At 46.8% G+C, this 16083-nt stretch overlaps 1 pseudogene across 1 annotated transcript in view; it reads right to left on the reverse strand.

Annotated features, from left to right (window-relative positions):
• Nucleotides 1-8292, reverse strand: part of LOC144137999 (fatty acid synthase-like) — a 64379-nt pseudogene extending 56087 nt beyond the window's left edge. The window contains exons 1-3 of the transcript XR_013315795.1: nt 8056-8292; nt 4999-5137; nt 903-1229 (exon numbers count right to left, since the gene is read on the reverse strand). The product of XR_013315795.1 is annotated as a fatty acid synthase-like (transcript). The remainder of the gene's footprint in view (nt 1-902; nt 1230-4998; nt 5138-8055) is intronic.
• Nucleotides 8293-16083: the final 7791 nt, after the last annotated feature.

Below are 16083 nucleotides of genomic sequence, written 5' to 3' on the forward strand. Positions count from 1 at the left end.
ACTAGGTCAAATACAAGTCCGGCGGCCGAAGCTACGCAGAACACGTATCCGGTGCAATACCTTGCGCATGCGCAAAACAATCAGGTTGGCGAGGAGTTAGAGGAAAGTGCCGAGAGATTTGCTAGGTTTATAGAAGACGTAGTTGCACTCGCATCTACCGACACTGGTAAGTGACAACGACGCCTTGGACGGAGTGAAAAAGAGTCTCGCGCAGTTCACCTGCGTGCAACAAACGACAACGTGAAGCAAAGCTCAAGCAACCGCGGGGTTCAGGGACGGCAGCTGTGATGGCGCGGCAGCGTCAACATGGCAATGCCCATTTTTCGACCGCTACAAGTCGTACTGTCGCACGAGTGGCAGCAGTAGTACAGTACTACAATTACATCACTTTTTAGATGTAAGTTTTCTGGCAGCAGCGTCGTTGCTGTCTGGAATTAGTATCTTGCGACCGGCTAAGCGGCCCCATTCTGCTTTCCGGGCAGCTGAATCGGCCGCCGGCAACGCTTACATTCGGCAGCACGGGCGCGCTCTTGTTCTCTCACCTCCGCGTCGGTGACGATCACATCCGCTACCTTCATGACCAGCTGCGGGAGAATTCGTTTTGCTTTTGTTCCTCGCAAGCTACGTCACAGGCACGAAGGCATGGCTCGTTTCGCCGCAAGACACCCCTACGATCCTTTTCACGTTGTGGCTCGGCAACCCTTGCACCCGGTTTGTTTCGCGCATGCGCACTCTATGCTTCGCAGTTTTACTTCAGCTGGATGACACACAGGCGCCCCTCGCATCCGGTTTTTTCGTGCATGCGCACTCAATGCTTCGCAGTTTTGTTTCAGCTGTATGACACGCAGACAAGTTGCCTTAATATTAGACAGCTTCGCTTAAAAATAGCTGAGATATTTTACCGTGGAAGTCGAGGGCATACGAGATGAGGTTCGAGACCATTGCGCGGCTTGAACCGATGGCACTGAAGCTGTTAATACGCTCCGGGTTTATTGAGGCCGCATCGGCTGACTCGGACGTTGACACGCCGACGTACACACCAACCCTGCGTCCACGCAACATGGCCGGGTCGTATCCTGCGTCTACAATAGCCTCGTAAGACGTCTCCAACAGCAGCCGCACCTGCGGGTCCGTCCAGTGCGCAAACTCCGGGTGGACGGTGAAGAAACGTACGTCGCACTTCGTCAGGTCTCGAATTTTGCCCGACCTCGAGGGCAAGCCAAGAAAACCTGGAACATGAGCGCGTGGTTGGAATTCTGGGGTAACATGCTAATTGTAGTAACGAGATCTCAAAAGGTATCGTACGCTTTTTTTTAACGTAGCTCTCAGAATATTACCAATAAAGCAAATAGATTCTTTGTGGACAATATCACGTTTGAGTGGTGGCTCTATAAGAAAGCTGGCCGATGAAAGCCACCAAACTCGATAGCGTGAGCAACAACTTTCCAGGACTGGTTACGAGAAAGGTATATGGTGCCCTAAGCTCATCCACAACAGTTCAATGGTGTTTTTATGGTGCGCTGTTCCTGCGCACGAACAATTGCATTATTACATGGGTTGCCGAAAGTGCACCCTTTACCAAAAGCTGCTGAATTAAGATACTAATAATATCTTTAAAGGGGCACTGAAGGCCGACAAGAAGTTTGTACGAACTGAAAGACTATGTTTAGTTGCTGTCTTGGCTTTTGTTCAATGACAACAACGTCTAAGAACTTGGTGCTGCGCCTGTCGGAACATAGTTGTGATAAAAACGATCGACCCTAGCCTTTGCAGACGCATACGCAAGGTAGAGAGACGTGCAACATACCCGCTTAGTTCACAGCAGTTTAACGAAAACATTAGCTGCAAAGGAGGACCAAAGTGTGCACGGGTCAATAATAGCATGAAACCCGCATTGCATCGAGAACTTCAGTGTGGGCATTTTTCTTAAACGTCAGCGTCGTTCCCCGCTAACCGTAAGCCGGTACACACACACTTATAGGGACCATGTTTATATATTTCCTACGCATCAGTCAACTCCCTCTGGCACTTAGTAGCTCAACTACCAGAAATCTTAACTCCATCAAAGAGAGAGAAGCATCTGCACCTTCGGCCGTTGGCAGGCAAGTTTGTTTCCTCGCCTGATATAACCGACACACTGTGTTCCTCGAAACAAACATTATCAGAGTGTCACGCCCGGTTTATGTACACTTTACTGCACGACAAATATACGCCGTAGAAAACATTCGTAATTATATTTCCTATCTCTAGTGGCATGTAGGCTGCTGCAGGTGCTCTTTGGTTAACGGTTTTAATTCTGGAACAAAAACCAGCCACCGGACATGCCGCCAAGAACATTATATGTCCACAAAGCCTAGTGGCAACCTTTTTACATTGTGCGAAAGCGTGTGAATACACGGGGTAACTCCCACTTGCTTACGACCATCATGTCCATGTGTGTGTACCCTATTATATGTTTTTCTCAGCTTCTGAAACTTTATTTCGGCTACCGCCTATATGTGGCGTCGAAGAACCCAGCCGCCTCTATGTAACACTCAAAATGTTTGCAAATTTCGTTCTATTGAATTTTGGAAGCTGTTGCTGAGGGTGTTGCAAAACTCAGGAAAGGTTTCCGCTCTTGAAGAATTTGGCATGTGATGTCTGGAATGATAGAAGCTGTTTCTTTGTGGGGGATCATACATCCGACAAACGTGTCTGTGTTATAAAATGTTATTTTGAAGTCTAAAGACATCATTGCATTTTGTCATGAGAATTTATTGGTAAAAATCAGAACTTCGCTGCACGCTTTATAAGTTAAACCGTAACTTGAAAATAAGTGAAGTTTTGCGGGTGTTTAAGTTTTAATAAAATCAAAAAGTCCTGAACATTTCCAGATACCTTACCCTCCCTATCGCGAACCAGTGTGCAGGATTAGTGCATTGCTAAATTTAAGAAGAAAAATATCCAAAAGGGGTTGGACGCTCGGCCTTATACGAATTATGTCCCTTTTTGAACTTGTCTTCGAACTCAACACACTCAACCACAAGGCTTACTGTTCTGCATCTCTATCCTTCGTGTGCCAATCTGCGAATATCCCCAGATGGACAAAATTAATCCGGAGCCTTATACTATGGCACACCTCATACCCCGGTTGTAAAACTTCGGTGCGTTAACATCCCCCCCCCCCCTCCATCTACACCAAGGACTTAAAATATTCAAAGTGGTCACATTTTCCTAGTTACCAAACTGTTTGGCATGTTGAAAGCGTAGCAATTGTGGTGGATTGACATCTCATCAAATGACGGTCACAGAATCGCCAAGTCAAACAAGTTCACGGAATTGCGGGAATTAACCCGAACAATCAGGGTGACACCCACCGACCTTGTGACCAACACCATTATGCTTACCCTTTTGAAAAAAAAGAGATGATAACCTTAACAACAAATAAAACTGGCTCGAGACCATGAAAGTTTATATTAACAAAGAGGTTTCGGCTACCGTACGGGAGCTCTGTTCACAACGGAATGAGGACGGCAGTGATGCGGTTATGTTGGCTTCGAGATGTGACGTAGGAATCGAGCGTACACGCGTGGGAAGTCGCGGTCGTAGCGAATATGTTCCCCATAGTGTGTATTGTCAGAGATTCAAGATAAAGTCGTCAGGTCCAGTTCTTGTCTGTTTCCATTATTTTTTCATTGGCCCAACCTATTTCATGGCGAGTTACTTCCTGTGTTTGGCCAGAGCGTGAGATGGTACGTCTTCCTTACGTCCTACATGTGCTAATTTAGTCTGGAGAAATCTCCCGGTCTCCGCGAGATAGCTTCGATCGCAGTCTGCAGAGATAATGCCTGGGAATTTTTCTTTGGGTAGCTCGTCCTCGCCATTGATCAGAGAGTGCCTTAACTTTTGTGTTGGCACTTGCGCTATCTGTAAATTTTAAGGCTGTAGAACATGAGCCAAGTGCTCGCTAATCCCAAGTATACAGGTATCGGACCATGGTTATTTTGACGCATGCTGCTGGATGGTGCACCACATGCTAGCCGACGTTGCACGGAGCGTGCAAACATATCAGGGAAACCAACGGTAGATAGGTACCGATGCACGTTTTGTATGTCGGTAGCTATATCTCCTGGTTTTTTACAAACCCTGTGTTTATGGCTCACAAGCGAGGCGACTACAGATGTTTTGTAGGAGGCAGGGTTCACAGTGTTAAAATGCACATGGTGACCCGTGTGGGAGCTCGTTCTGTGCAAGCTGAACGCCAAGGTTTTTTTCTTCGCGCTTGAAGAGGAGGAATGGGAGCTGTCCATGCTGCTCGTTCTCTGCGCCAAACTTGATGCTGCTTGATGATGCGATGGTAAACGCGCTGCTACTACTCTACGATAGCTTGATGAAAATCTACCGGAAGAAAAATGTCCAGGCGTTATCTTCAGAATTCTATGCGGATACTGCAATGGAAGCCTTGCCAGGAAGACAGACGGTTTTCAGCAAAGACTCAAGCAGCCCATGTACGACGTAAAAAAGAAAAAAAAACGTATCATCGAAAGCTGTGGCCGAACACGCAGAAGCAACTCTTCATGACAGAGACTGGGCCAATGCGGAAATAATAAAAACAGAGCAGAACTAGGCTTCACAGCTTTATCTTAAATTCCTACAATACAGACCACGGAACACACTTATCACAACGGCAGCAGTTTTGCAGACGTGTACGAACGTTGGCCGCGCCACATCTTGGAACCAACATAGCCAAATCACTTTCGCCCTCATTTCATGTTGATCGAGGCTCCTGTGCGGAAGCCGAATCATCTCTGTTTTTATTAACCTTCAATGTCCGAGTCAATTTTTATTAGTTAACGCGTGTTTTCCCGACCAGACGGGCCTCTATTTCAACTCTCTATTTCAATGACAGCGGTAGCCCAATATAAATCACACAGCCCTCCATTTTAAGCGGTGAAATCGTTTTGAAGCACCGTGCTCTGTCGTCTGTTCACTACACAGGCTGAACACGTGTTCCCATACCACGGGGCCATCGAGACTCGTCGTCCGTGACCATGTCCACGCCGGCATAAAGCTTCTCCTTGAATTCCTTCAGGTGGTTCGCTTGCGGAAAGTACGCCGAGAAGCCGGTGATGGCGATTTCGTCCTCAGCCATGGTTTTCTACAGGGACAAGGTGTAAAACATTTACGTTACCTCAAGTGTGATATGGCTTCCGAGTAATTAAAGTAAGTTCGGATCCAAGAAAAAAATCCTGGGCCATCTCCAGTGACGTGAAACCGGGGTAGGGGCGAAGCATGCAGTGCATATTTGTCTTCTTAGAATCTTGGCGTTTTGCCAACGAAAACGAAGCCTTTAGGGGGTAGAGGTATACAGCTTTGCTGAAAAAGTCTATCTTCTTTGAAGCACGAAGCTCTCCATTCAGTGCGAAGTGCGAACAATGCCCCGGTGTTTTTTAGCACGCCTTACGAAGTGCTCCAGAGCAAGGCGTCAACTAGTGTCCCGGTGTATTTTTAGTAAGCGTTATGTTCTAACGCGAGGCGTAAGAGAGTTTCCCGGTGTCTTAGTACCATGACTACATGAGATGACGCTTACGACGACGACATGAGACGCCGACAGCTCCAGCAGCTAAGGTGCTTCACCCCGTTAAACGAGGCTTCTTTAAAGAAGGTGTATCGTTATAGGCACAGATACATGCTTCTTCAAAGCCTGTTTCTTTCAAGGCGTACGCAAGCTGCCACGGTAAGTGCCCGCACAGTATGCCAATACAGCGTCCAAACGCTGCCAAAGATGTGAATTTAAAACAATCCGTCATTTTTAAATACGATAGTCTTTCTTGGGCTACTTAATCCCAGAAATTTTCGTCTGTCTGTCTGTCTGTCTGTCTGTCCGTCTGTCTGTCTGTGACTCGATTCAGCTACCCGGCCAATGTGAAACAATGCCTGCGCAAAAGTCTTATATAGTCACCGCTAAATCTACCCATCTCAGCCCGGTGTAATCATACTTGTCAACATTGTTGAAGAACAACAAGACAGTATGAAAATATCAGACAACAGATTAATACAGAAGCGATATTTGCACTGTTACTTTATAAAAAATTATACATGCTTGATTTTTGCCAAAATAAATACTTCATCAACTGCAGAAAAAAAATCACTCCACCGTCGCCTGCTGTCACCCGCGCCACTATAGCTTCTGGTGCCATTTTAAGAAATCAACCGGCAACAATTACGAAAGATTCCACTAGATAGGTTCCACGTTCTTCTTGCAACGCACGTGGAGTAGGGAAACGCGGTTGTATAAACGTTGAAGTAGGGCGCCTCGATTCACGCGCGTCTTCGCCGCACGGCAGCGTTGGCATCGAGACACCCGGCCTGGAGCAGTGGAACACGGTAAATTTAAAATGATTTAAGCAAACCCTTCGGTGTTTTTACCTTGGGAGGAGCGCGACGCAAGAAGAACAAAGTGAGAGGTGAGTGGGAAGGCAAAGGGAGGCACTTACTTGGCAAAAGTCGATAAAGACTATCGTCTTTTGTCGACATTTGCAACGAAAGGAGCAAGTATGCGGCCAATTATTTTTTACCATAGCCTGGGCGGTACTACGTTTACGGAAATAAAACGCTAACATAGAGGTAATGCTAGCATTGACAGTAAACACGTAAGTAGTTTGTAAAATGGCACATACCTTTAGGGAAGCTCTTCAACACGGCGTTTCGCCCTGAGAAGAGTAGGGACCATGATATTACAATATCAGCAGGTCATCACGCGTGTGGAGCCTGTGCAGGGAATAGCGTTACTGAATAAAACAAAGTGTTCAACAAGCGAGAAATCAAGCCAAGGTCACCGGCACAATTGTAATACTCGGCTTTATACTGGCTAAATCCCTGAATGCCACCAGCCACCTGGGTTTGGAAGTCTGCGCAGCATATCGTTCTTTGCGTTGTCAGGGGTTACTGGGTGAGTACAATTTATGCGGCATGTACCCTGCCGAACTAGGTGTTTTTAAACTGCGTAGCATTCTTTGCCGAGCACCCCAAAGCCCCAACCGTTTAACTTCCTGCATTTGCACAAAAAGGTATAATTGGCGCAGGTAACGCATTTAGGGGTTCCAATAGCGTAAGAACAGATATTTGTTCGGACGATATTAAAAAGAGAAAACCAAGAAACACAGCGAGTACAAAGAACAAAGCATTACGACTGAACTTAGGGAACCAAAAATATGCATCATATACGTCTGCCCCACAAAATGAAGACTGAAGTCACGTGAAGCTTTCCCGCTCGTGGCAGTGGTGTCAACAGTGATTACTCTGTAGTTATTTAGCAAAATGTGAACTTGTTTTGCGTAGCTAATATTGGGGGTGAAAACTTGCTTTGTGCACCTTTTCAAGTCCCGCACGTTGCGCGACTAGGTTCCTGAGCCATTGAAGCTATCCCATAGAAATGAATGGGGAGTAAGATTTGACAGGAATGACACTCGGAATATTCGCAATCCTAGAAATTTCTTTTCGTATTTTCGTCTTTACCCTGACTTCTTGCTTTATTCCAAGCATCACGATCTTGAACTGGTTTTGCTAGGTTCCTGAGAGGTTGGAATTTTGAGCGAGAAAGCTGGATATGCAAAAAGACCCGAAAAAGAACGACGAAATCACGAATAAAAAAATTGAGAAAACGGGCCGGCCGTGTAATGCCTTACATTTACACAACCATGCAAAATTAAGGAGACAAGAGGCATGAGCACGCTATGCCACTTTTTTTCAATTTCGGCACATTTTCTATTGAATTACGGAACTTTAGGAATTTATGCACATTTTGTTTTGTGTCTGAGTTACATGTATAGTAGAATAGGCAGAATATTTGAGGGGAATATATATATTCATATCGATCGTCTGTGAGTCATCTTATTCTAAAACAGATGTGATATCACGCTGCTTTTAAAGCGAAGCTTTGAGCCTTTACCAGCCGAGGCGTGCTGCCGCGGCCGTCGGCGTCATCACCCGCGAACAAATTAAAGAAATTACTGGCACCACCAGGAATCGAACTTTGAAAAAATAGATAAACGGAGAGAAAGCTCGTTGTCTTACCGAGTGCGCTAAGAGTTCAGGCGCAGACGGGAAAGACAAGCGGTGCACTCACCAAGCACAGATGCGGGTTTACCCCCTGCGCTCTCGCTGAATGCCACGTTATAGCGTCACGCGAACTCTTGCGCCGCGGTGCGCTCCGCCCACGGCACGTGTAGCGGCCGTGTGCCCCCCTTGCGTATGCGCTAGGTGTTAGTAAAAATTAAAAGAAGCAAGCTCACACCAACGCATGGCATCTCACTTCTCCGTCTCTGCCTCCAATCTCGTCCCCTCCGTCGGCTGCGGCAGCAACGGAGAAGAAGTGAGATTGTCTAACATCGAGCTCGATCTTCTTTTATTTTTATAAAAAAAGAGCTTCAATTCCCCTGCTTCACCAATGCAACTCAACCAACCACCATTAATGGATATTGCACTAATTTAACCTTAGCAAAGAATATCTCTGTGGAGAAATAAAGGGTGTGGTTAGGTACATTTCACTTGTCTATGGTGCCCCTCTTTTTAGAGCCACGTGAGTGAACTCAAGTGTCGTGACATGAGTAATCGTTGTCGGTGTTGTTTACAGCTTAGTCTTCCAACCGCCTTGACAAAGTGGATTGACGCGCATTGTTTTCTCCGTCCTTTCTATTTGGACAGCTCGGAACATGAGTTGTATGTCCCGAGTGATGTGTATGCGTAGCGCTCGGTCACGGCACGTGTCGTTCGCTGCGAGAGTGGTCTACGTCAAAGCGACACAAGAATTCGGACAATCCTCGCAAACAGTGTCAAAGCACAAAACTAATGTAACAGGCATTCAAAATTCAGCGTTTTTGCGCAGTTTTGCACCCAGCGCGCACTAGTATTGCTACCTTGCTCAGGAGCTGTTGCAAGCCCGGATAACCGGCCAACACAACGCCAAGTTTCATGACGTCACACGTCAAGCAGATCGCACGTCAATGTGGCCCGATAAACAGCTACGATGAGGGATACCAGTAGGTTTATCGTTGTGCCTGTGAAATAAAATCTGCGCACGTATCGTAAGTAAAGCATCTGACACGAAGGAGAAGTGCATATCTGTGTGCTATACGTTTAAATTTCAGGTGGCGCCTGGATATTGGGGTCGGCGCACCCAAGCCACACTTGGGCTATGAGGTGAGCCACAGTAGAGAGATCCGGAGAAATTTTTACCACCTGTGAATTTTTAATGTGCGCCGAAACCTCGCCAAATGGAAGGTTTTGCTTTTCTCCTCCATCAGAAAAACAGCAAGCCCAGCAGGCATCGAAACCCTATTCTTGGACTCAGAACGCTTTAGTTACTAAGCCACAGCGACGGGTTAAAGTAATTCATTTATAAGGTTACACGCTGATAAAGATCGCACTCCAGATGCCTTACTGGCTTCGCGCTCCTCCCGCTTGTTTTCTTTGGCGCATGCGCACCTCATGCTGAGAAGAGCTTTGCGCTCGCTGAGGCGCAGACGATTTGCCCTAGCCGTGGCCACCTCCGTTCTGAAATATGGGGCACATGAGATATTTATGACATGTAAACGTGTACGTTGCGCATAGCGGCAGTAGCGCGAATGCAAGATTGTTACCCCTATTAGACGGCATATCTTATGTCATGCAAAGCAAATTGCGTTATTTGATTGATTGCTTGATTGATTGTGGCGTTTCAGTCACCGACACTACACAGACGAGAGGCACGCTGTAGTGGAGCGCCCCGAATCAATTTCGACCACCTGGGGATCATTAAAGTGCGCGGAAATCTGAAACACACGGCCGTTTATCTTTTAGCCTCCATCAGAAAAGCGGCCGCAGCGGCCGAGATAAAATCCGCATCTTTGGGCTCAGCAGCCACTGAGCCGCCGCGGCGGGTGCGAAAGACGTTAGCTGTAAATTACACATACATTGACCGTGCCGGTCTACCCGGGGTCGTAGATGTCATTTGAGAATGATAGCGGTGACAAGCAGGTAACTCGAAGAGAGGCAAGATAATAACGTAAATGGGTTCGTGATGTTTCACACCCTTTACTTTTTTTAAAAAGAAACATGGTTGCTTTTTAGATAAAAAAAAAAGAACAGCCTTGTTTTAGGTGACAATCACATCACAAGCCGGGAGATGTGACAGTAAACATGTCCGAGCATTGCAAAGGTGTTGTTTTCGTTTTTGTAATCTATATAGAGCACGATGAAGGGGAAATAATGATTTATGCGTAGGGTATAGAGGCACTGCTAAACACTTTACTGTTGAACATTCTGGTTTTAATAGCCGATACTGTTGTCGGGGCTACTCATTCTGTTCGAAAGGTACTCCGAATGTGTTTTCTAAATTAATTCAATCAACGAATGCTATTCGCGTAATTGTCATTCCCAACGGCATTCCTAGGTACTGTCATTCGCTCTAAATGCCATTAGATTGGCCGTGTGACAGGCGCATGAGAGAGCGAGTCTAACCCCGTCCACCCATTTCGCCATGCATTGTAACACTGCAACTTTTGTGGGTCTACGGTGAGCTTCAAAAACACAGCCGTAATGTGGAAACAAAAATGACAAAATTGTTGCAGTGTTTGACATATATACGGGTGCAAAAAAAAAACGGACTAGGATCTGTTTTGTGGAAGAGAACTAGTAATCACCTATTGTTGGCTCTCTTGGATAAACAAGTCGCAGCCGTGCTCGTATCATTCAATCTCAGAATATTTTCTGTGCTTCCTGTGTTCACAGTAAGGGGTTTTCTGAGATGTTGCGCAATTCGGTGGGGTATTCATGTCCTTTAACACCAGAGCTGTTTAGCAAATTGTAATTTTTTTGTGTCCGCACTCAAAAATACCAAGAAACAGCAGAAGGCGCGCACGTGGGCGCGGGCCTCGCGACGACCACCCGGAAGTTAACAAAACCAAGAAAATGTCTAACGCTCGTGTGTGTGTCCTCGCGGCAACCGCCCTGCGTCACTGGTGCACGTTTGTCAAGCCATGCATACTCACCTAAAGAGATCAGCCAAGAATGGCAAAACAAAAACGTGCAGCCTTCGCCGTAATCGTGGCAGCATTTCTCGGAACGAGAAACACTCGAGCGTTCGCTGTAATCATGTCAACATTTGCACGGAACGAGAAAGGCATGTCATAGCGTACGCCCCTCTATGGTGAAGTCCAATGATTATTACTTCCAATAAAATGAATGAAGCTCACACTTATAGCAACAATGATAGAGTAAAGATCTGTGCAGCAGTAAAGAAGAAGCAGATCAGCTGCAATCGTCGACTTAATCCTTCGTGATAGCTCGTAAAGGTTACGTACAGCTTCGTTACCTTCGAGTCTTGCGCGCTAGTGCAAACTTCATTTTTTTCTACAAGCATTCCAGTCACCCCCAGATTAACCCTGTCAACTCCTTATTTGTTATAACTATTTTGTTAATGCGAGTTGATAAACCACGCGAAGCGAGAATAAGGAGCGTAGTGAGCTCACAGCCAAGGTCCATCACAGCCTTGAATGTACCTCCTCGCCGTCTTGAGCCACCTATGAACGACACCGTTCTTTCCCACTGTTACGAATCAGCTGTGACACGTCCGTTCGTGTGCCGAGAATTTTATTTTCACCCGCAGCCATTGCGAACGTCCCGGCCTTCTCTTCAAAAAGCTGGGGCGATGCGCCACGGAGGAAGTGGCGGCATCCGTTGAAGCGGCTGCACAACCGGAGGAAACTGAGTTCAATTAACGGCCGTGAATGCCCTTAGCAACAATCATCTGGAAACAGCGACCTTTTGGTGGTCTCTTTAATTTGGCAGCTCAGAGCAGCTATGAGCAGTTTCTGGGCAACCCAGAACTCGCCATGAAAACTCTATGTGCGAATAAAACGCGGAGGTGTTCCGGAGCTGCTCGCAACTGCTCTGAGCAGGCAATAAAAGAGACCATCTCTCGCATCAGAAAAGTTGGCACATCCGCTGAACACATGCACACCCCCTGACACGGGCTTGCGGGGAAATCCCACGACGCCTCACAATTCGAGTGTGCCGCCTTGTTTTTGGTATTAGTACGTTTTGTGTCATGCGGAATAGGCTTGACGCCTGTGTACCGTTTCGAATTATGGATATTTAAGCTCTCCCATTGGCGAGCCGTGGCAGTGCGTTGTTTGGTCTGGCTGGAGAACGTTACTCTGCCCGTTCGAGGTGTCATCTCGACGCACCCCAACGTGCTGTAACTTCCTTTCCTTGCCATAGACTAAACATTATAAGTTTGGCCTCCTGCTCTCTGTCGTCGGAACAAAGTCAACTTTCCGTTTGCGAGCAGCTCACCAGTCACGCAACGAAGACATTCCGGGTCCTTCTGTGCACCCGGATCCTAAAGAGACAGACAACCGATTTTTGTAGGGTAGATTTTCTTTGTCCGAAAAAAAGGCATCACTCATATTACCTTAACCCGGAACGGCATTGCTGATTACGCCCTTGAACTTTTTAAATCAGAACTTTTAGACGTACCGGCCCTACTATCCACCAAGAGGAGCTACCAACCATGACAGGGAAGCCGTACGACAACACGCTTTTAACTGCACGTGAGAATAAACGAGACATTTTAAAAGTTGTCACCGACTAAAACAACAAAAATATGCGACGTTTCCCACTCCTTCATGTGGTTTTTTTAATCAAGCGTTGAAATGGAGGGAGCTGTTTGCACACGAACGGTAATGTCACGTTTAGACTATGCGTGTCACCAAATTTCAGACTTGGAAAATTCTAGTGTAAATTAAAATTATTTCCGCTTGTTTATTTAGAATTTGGTTGCAGTTACGTCCGTATATAACACTCGGGCTTTTATATGAGCAAGACGATATTCACTCCACAAAAATGGGTTGCCTATCCTTGCGATGCCGTCGGAAGCCTCCCGACTGGTCTCCGTTTACTATCTGCGCGGTGAAGCCGCATCTAAATAGCGCGAAAACACTCCACCGTGCACTTCCGTCTGCATTGCAGGCGTCGCTTGAAATGGTCGATGAAGGCATCCTCTAAAGCCGCGCATGCATGATTTATTTTCGCGGGGAAGTCTGCTTTTTTCCCGCGTTATTCCACTGAACGAGAATGAAAGCGAAAGTAGTCTACTTCATTCATTCAGCACAAAGAAAAAAGAGCTTATTCAATGAGGCAGTAAATATGCCCTTGCCCAGATTTTTTCCGTCCGGGGGGTTTGGTGTCCTCTGGGTCATCGTAGTTCGATTTCGGCGCCTCAATGAACAGTGATCACAGGTCAATCTGCCAGCCCAGCCGGGGAATTTACAAACCGTAGGTGCGCGCATGCGGAAGGCTCGTTTTACTGGGTAAAACTACCTAAAGTAGATAACAGTAGATTGATAACATTGCTCAACCGCATCGCACTCATCACTGTGCTGAGGCCTCGATCGGTACGGTCGCTTTCAGCCGGGGGTGATGCCACGAGAAGACAGAAAGGGCAGTAGAATATACAGTTATGCTCTCAACCATTCAGGACGAATAAGATAATTGTGGGTGCAGCCGGTAGGAGCTCTTTTATGGCCATAGTAATAGTAGTAGCAAAAAATGTTTTATTGACCTGGTGAAATGGGAACGGTTTTTTTATCCCAGGAAGCCAGGTAATTAGCAGGCATGTCGAAATCTTCAAAAAGCGCAACACTTGAAAAAACAGAACACAAACGAAGGGAACACAGGACGAGCGCTTATCAGGAGGGAGCCTTTCTCCGAAGGTAAAAAGTGTCTGCATATAGAGATGATTGCTGGTAACGAGGTTCTTCCACAGCTCAGGGGTTGGGAAAGGGGATGGAAGAGGGAGACGTTGGGATTGTGCTTGCACTATACCATGATATGAGGAAAATTAGTGGGTTTTAAACACAACTTGCATTTGTTAAGACAGTGAGTAGAGAACGTACTAAGGAGGCTGACATAACAACCATAAAAACTCCCACCTCCCCTCACGGGAACCCCTGTGTAGATGCGACGCATAGGGGGTTCACGTTGCAGCGTTGGACAGCGGAGGAACGGGGCTGGAATGATGGAGCGGAGCGGCGCAGGCACCGCGTTTTATAGCGCGCATAACGGTGAGGGGACGCGCCGGCGCCAGTGCGTCTGCCGCGGCTATGACGCAACACAATCCATCACAATCCACTTTAATCCAATCCAATCCAAATCCAATCCAATCCCATCTAAGCAAAGCCAAGCCAATCCAATCCAAGCCAATCCAATTGAATCCAATCCAATGCCCCTCGCGAGAGAGTGTTTGCTATCGGAGAGGAGAGGGGGTGAGCGGCGGAGAGCGCAGCTCGCGCGGCGAGGAGAATGGGGGAGGGGCGGACGCCGACGACAACGCCGACGACGCCGGATGCAGGGACAAGGCGAGTGAATGAGATGCAGTCGCATCTAAAATACAGGGCTCATCATATTCTATCATGGATAGTCTGATCGTTTCCTTCTAGCCATGCAACAATATGTTCAAACGTATCCATAGATAGCACCACGCGTCATGGGCCCCTATGGAACATGTAAAGTAAACGCGCGGCCCGCCACACATTCGCCATAAAAAAATAAGCACCGGTTTTCCGGCCTTCTATGCGACCTAAAGACTGTATATTTTACATTTTGCTTACCGCTAAGCGAGCGAAAACAGTCCCAGCTGAAACCTTTGAAATAAAACGAACGGGAACCGGGTTGAATTTTACGCGCGTGTAAGGACTGCCAGGTGTTTCAGTTGGGAGCAGCTGGTTTCACGCTCAGTTTTCTTTCCACAGGCGAATAACAAAATGCATGCCTCGTGCCCGTTTTCTGTTCGTCTAAAAGCGCTACAAAGAGCCTCTGCATGATCACCCATCCTGCGCCCAATTGTCGTGATTTGTATCTTGGAATGGCTACGTGCACTCTCGTTCAAGACATCATTCACATTAATAGATGGGCAGCATGGAAGTATGGAAGGAAGGGGCAGGAGACAATTAAACACCTGCGCTTACAATTATTCGAATGTTTTTTACTGCATCGGGCTGCCAGCTTTATACACGCTGGACGATCACCAAACAACAGGGCAAAGAGCAGACGGGAGACAAGATAAAACCGCCACAATTAACTCCTAAAAAGAAACAGCGAGGTTGATAGGACACACGTGTCATGTTGATGGATAACCCGTCTCTTTTTCGAGGAGCGAAACACGTGAGCACTACCTAAAATATAATCGTTGTGGTATATGCAAAACTCCTCTAATATCTCGCGTCCCTTTTTCTCCCAATATCGGCCTACGAAGCTGTATTTTCCAAGAACGGCCTGCTGCCGCAGCTGTTTCAATGCAGAGCGAGGTGACCGCCGACAGACCCTTTGAGCACATTGGCATGCTCCCTCTGGAGGTGATTAATGAAACACATGCAACAGTTTTTGGATGCATGTATTCGGGACAGTAAAAGTGCCCGCAATTTCCCAGATTTTCTGTTCTGGGCGTTTGGTGTCCTCGCCGTCCTCATGGTTCATTGTCAGCGCCTCTAATAATGATGATCACAGGTCCGTTTGCCAGTCCGGCCGGCGTATTCACAAACCATGGGTGCGTGCCTGCCTTGGGCTCATTTTACTGCGCAAACCTACTTGAAGTAGATAAAAGGCATTCGAAGTAAAAAAAAATATGATCCAAAAATAATCTAGAAAGAGCAAAGCAACTATAATAAAATAATCCTGAGTACATGCTTACCGGAACTAGCACTCAGTTGAAAGCGACCTATAGGGAACAAAAGCACTTCACATAAAAGAGATTGAGGCAACTCCCACCAAACCTTTGATAAAGTGACGCGGATGTCCAAATATATTCAAGTAAAGAAGCTGAAACCAGGTTAAAATCCACAGGCACTGGATTTTTCTTTCTTAAAGGATGGTTCTAATTTAAAACCACATTTAAAACCTGAGTCGTTTCGTCACTCCCTCTGCGTCGGTGCAGCGGGACCAGACATCACCACAAGGCTCCTCATTGTAGGTGGCGGCAGGCAATCATTCATGATTTGCGGCAAAAACATCGCTCAACCGCATCGCACTCATCACTATGCTGCTGCCTCTACCGGACGGTCGCTT

The sequence above is a fragment of the Haemaphysalis longicornis genome, unplaced genomic scaffold (assembly GCF_048455015.1).
Source record: "Haemaphysalis longicornis isolate Haplotype H1 unplaced genomic scaffold, Haemaphysalis longicornis Haplotype H1 scaffold_5, whole genome shotgun sequence".
Taxonomy (NCBI): Eukaryota; Metazoa; Arthropoda; class Arachnida; order Ixodida; family Ixodidae; genus Haemaphysalis; species Haemaphysalis longicornis.